The following is a 4,949-nucleotide window of genomic DNA, read 5'->3' as shown; positions in this document are numbered from 1 at the left end:
GGCGTTCGACACTTCACGTGGCCTCAAGGTGCACATGGCCTGGCACAAGCGTCGTGGTGACGTCACCGCCACGAATGGCGGTTGTTGTTGTGTGTGTTTGGTGGTGTGTGTGTGTTGTGTGTGTGTGTGTTGGTGGTGTTTGTGTGTGTTTTGTGTGTGTGTTGTGTGTGTTGGTGGTGTGTGTGTGTTGGTGGTGTGTGTGTGTGTGTCCGTCTGCGTGCCGTGCCGGCCTTTCGGATGTGCCCGCTAACAGCACTTGCCCCGACCGTCTGTTTAGGCTTCACGGGGGATCTTTGTCTTTGTGAGTGGGGGTAGTGGGAGGGGTGGTGAAGCTGTCAGCGCACTGCGCTACGAACCCGATTCTCTGAACCGGGATCCTGGACCCTCCCCTAGGTCGACTCAGCCTCAAACGGGTACCCGGCGCGAGGAAGACAAAGGCGGCCGGGCGTGGTGCTGGCCACCCACCCCCTCGTGTGCCACAGTGCCGGCCTTCATAGGTGCTACTCGCTAACAGCACTTGCCCCTACAGTCTGTTGCAGGCTACACGGGAGAGGGGGGGGGTCTTTGTCTTTGTGTGAGTGGGCGTGAGTGAGTGTAAGTTAAAGGCGCAGCCCTGCAATGGCTCGCTCACGCCGCTGCAGTCGGAAGAGGATGCACGCGAGTTTATTGTGTCCGTCTCACGCAAACATTTCGCTCCATCTCCACGGACAAGAGGAGAGGGGGGGGGGGGCGCCCCCCCTCGATCCGCTCGTGTGTAAATAGGCAAAGTTGCAGGGGGCAACCGAACATTGCCTCCACCACTCGGATGGTGACACGCCCGATCACTCCTAACCACACAGCACGCCGGCTCAGCAGACCGTAGAGACCTACACAGGCACTTTCAGCATCCCACGCGACCCGTTTCCTTCCCGTTACCACGAGGGAGCAGTTTGTCGTGACGCCGATGAGCCGTGCGGTGACGTTAATCACTCACCTACCTCCCACGCACTCACCTACCTCTACCCCCCCTCTCACCTCACTCTACCCCCCCCTCTCTCACCTCACTTTACTTCCCCCCCCTCTCTCTCTCCCACGCACTCACCTACCTCCCCCCTCTCACCTCACTCTCTACCCCCATCAGCAGGTTCGAGTGTGGTGGTGGTGGTGGTTCTGACTAACACCAGCAGGTATGATGATGGTGGTGGTGGTGGTTCTGACTAACACCAGCAGGTATGATGATGGTGGTGGTGGTGGTGAGTCTGACTAACACCAGCAGGCGGTGGTGGTGGTTCTGACTAACACCAGCAGGTCCGCTGCTGACACTCGAGCTGCCCTCTCGAGGGCCAGTCGGGCTTGAGGCTGTTCCACCAGCAGGGTGCCGTGGGCGAGCCCTTGCAGCGCCGCGCCTTTACTCGCCGGGTTCACTTCTCGCGCTGCGAGCCTGCGAGACGCGCATACAACCTGAGGTTGGTCGGGCCAACGCGTGCGCTCACGCCCCAGTGAGGTCATCAACAACAACAATAACAACAATAACAACAATAACAACAACAATAACAACAATAACAACAATAACAACAACAATAACAACAATAACAACAATAATAACAACAATAACAACAACAATAACAACAACAATAACAACAATAACAACAATAACAACAACAATAACAACAACAATAACAACAATAACAACAATAACAACAACAATAACAACAATAACAACAACAACAATAACAACAACAATAACAACACCAACAATAACAACAACAATAACAACAACAATAACAACACCAACAATAACAACAACAATAACAACAATAACAACAACAATAACAACACCAACAATAACAACAACAATAACAACAACAATAACAACAACAATAACAACACCAACAATAACAACAACAATAACAACAACAATAACAACAACAACAACAACAATAACAACAATAACAACAACAATAACAACAACAATAACAACAACAATAACAACAACAACAATAACAACAACAATAACAACAACAATAACAACAATAACAACAACAATAACAACAATAACAACAACAATAACAACAATAACAACAACAATAACAACAACAATAACAACAACAGTAACAACAACAATAACAACAACAGCAATAACAACAATAACAACAACAATAACAACAACAATAACAACAACAATAACAACAATAACAACAACAGCAATAACAACAATAACAACAACAATAACAACAACAATAACAACAACAATAACAACAATAACAACAATAACAACAACAACAATCGGCGTCGCTCGAGGGATCTTCGTCGCGAATTGGTCCGATGTCAAATCGCGAGTCGAGGCAGCAGGAAGCTGCTGTTGTCCCGGTAAGAATGGCAACGGTGTGTCAACGTGGGGCTGACGTTGGGTCAACGTTGGGTCAAGGTTGGGTTAACGTTGGGTCAACGTTGGCTTAACGTTGGGTCAACGTTGGGTCAACGTTGAGTCAACGTTGGGGGAACATTGGGTCAACGTTGGAACAAACGTTGGGAGCAACGTTAAGTCAACGTTGGGTCAACGTTCAATTAACGTTGTGTCAACGTTGGGGCAACGTTGGGTCAACGTTGGGTCAACGTCGGGTCAACGTTGGGTCAACCCTGGGACCTTCACTCGAGGCGCTTGAAAGTGTTAAAAAAAATGAACAAATTGACGGAATGATTCAGATGACAGCAGCGTCGCGCGAGGGTTTGAGGAATGAGCGACTGTGACAGAGGAACACTTCGGAATGACGACAGGGTGGGGGGTGGGGGGTGGAGGGGGGGTGGTGTGAAGGAGTCGAAGGAAGAGGAAGTAGAATGAACGACGTGGGAAGTGGTCACCGATCTTCGTGAGTGAATGAGTCGAGCAACGACCGCGACGCGCGGCGAGCGACCATCGCTCAGCTTGAGGGCAGCCACGGAACGGAGACTCTCTGCACGACCCGGAGCAAGTTTAGAGAAGCGTGGCGTGGCGTGGGTGCGTGGGTGGGTGCGTGCGTGGGTGCGTGCGTGGGTGGGTGCGTGTGGGTGGGTGCGTGGGAGGGTGGGTGCGTGTGGGTGGGTGGGTGCGTGGCGCGTGCGTGTGGGTGCGTGGGTGGGTGCGTGGGTGGGTGGGTGGGTGCGTGGGTGGGTAGCGTGGGTGGGTGCGTGTGGGTGGGTGCGTGGGAGGGTGGGTGGGTGGGTGCGTGGGTGGGTAGCGTGGGTGGGTGCGTGGGTGGGTGGGTGGGTGCGTGGGTGGGTAGCGTGGGTGGGTGCGTGTGGGTGGGTGCGTGGGAGGGTGGGTGGGTGGGTGCGTGGGTGGGTAGCGTGGGTGGGTGCGTGGGAGGGTGGGTGGGTGCGTGTGGGTGGGTGGGTGCGTGGCGCGTGCGGGTGCGTGCGTGGGTGGGTGGATGAGTAGCGTGGCATGTTGCGCGTGTGCTCCATGGGCAGCTGTCACGATGACGCCTGAGCGCTCGCGGGCAGCGCGCTGAGAGCTGCGGTACGCGTCGCTCTGCAGAGGGCGCTCTCCGAGTCGCGTCTCGAGGTCGCCCGCGGCGCTTCGAGAGCAGAAGTGGGAATCGGTGAAATGTGGGGGTGGAGGGGTGGGGTGGGGGGAGACTGGGGGGGGGTCGCCTCTAGGTCAGCTCCGGGAATGTATCAGCAACCGCCCAACACAGAGATGACGCGCGGATGTTCACGTCTCGACGGGCTGCGTGAAGCCTCACACATCTACTCGTGCTGGTGTTCTCCACTCGTTTGCAGAGGATCGTGTAGAGGGGCACTTTGGCCGATGAGACGCCAAGGCAGTGTTTGAACGTGCCCCCCACGCATTATTTTGAAACCATTGGGGGTTTGACAGCGGCCACGACGATTGTGATAGTGGAGGTGTCAGCGTTTGTGTTTTGTGTCCAGTGCCGCATTATCCCAGTAGCACAAGTGTAGCTACATATCTAGTAGCTACACATGTAGTAGCTGCTACACGTGTAGTAGCTGCTACACGTGTAGTAGCTACACGTGTAGTAGCTGCTACACGTGTAGTAGCTACACGTGTAGTAACTACTACACGTGTAGTAGCTGCACGTGTAGCAGCTGCTACACGTGTAGTAGCTGCACGTGTAGTAGCTGCACGTGTAGTAGCTACACGTGTAGTAGCTGCTACACGTGTAGTAGCTACACGTGTAGTAGCTACTACACGTGTAGTAGCTGCTACACGTGTAGTAGCTGCACGTGTAGTAGCTACTACACGTGTAGTAGCTGCACGTGTAGTAGCTACTACACGTGTAGTAACTACTACACGTGTAGTAGCTGCACGTGTAGCAGCTACACGTGTAGTATCTACTACACGTGTAGTAGCTACTACACGTGTAGTAGCTACTACACGTGTAGTAGCTACACGTGTAGTAGCTGCTACACGTGTAGTAGCTGCACGTGTAGTAGCTACACGTGTAGTAGCTGCTACACGTGTAGTAGCTACACGTGTAGTAGCTGCTACACGTGTAGTAGCTGCTACACGTGTAGTAGCTGCACGTGTAGTAGCTACACGTGTAGTAGCTGCACGTGTAGTAGCTACACGTGTAGTAGCTGCTACACGTGTAGTAGCTACACGTGTAGTAGCTGCTACACGTGTAGTAGCTGCACGTGTAGTAGCTACACGTGTAGTAGCTGCTACACGTGTAGTAGCTACACGTGTAGTAGCTGCTACACGTGTAGTAGCTGCACGTGTAGTAGCTACTACACGTGTAGTAGCTGCACGTGTAGCAGCTACACTTGTAGTATCTACTACACGTGTAGTAGCTACTACACGTGTAGTAGCTACTACACGTGTAGTAGATACTACACGTGTAGTAGCTACTACACGTGTAGTAGCTACATGTGTAGTAGCTACACGTGTAGTAGCTGCTACACGTGTAGTAGCTACACGTGTAGTAGCTGCTACACGTGTAGTAGCTGCACGTGTAGTAGCTACACGT

Source organism: Lampetra fluviatilis, chromosome 54 (assembly GCF_964198595.1).
Source record: "Lampetra fluviatilis chromosome 54, kcLamFluv1.1, whole genome shotgun sequence".
Lineage (NCBI taxonomy): Eukaryota > Metazoa > Chordata > Hyperoartia > Petromyzontiformes > Petromyzontidae > Lampetra > Lampetra fluviatilis.
Note: the sequence above shows the minus strand (reverse complement) of the source record.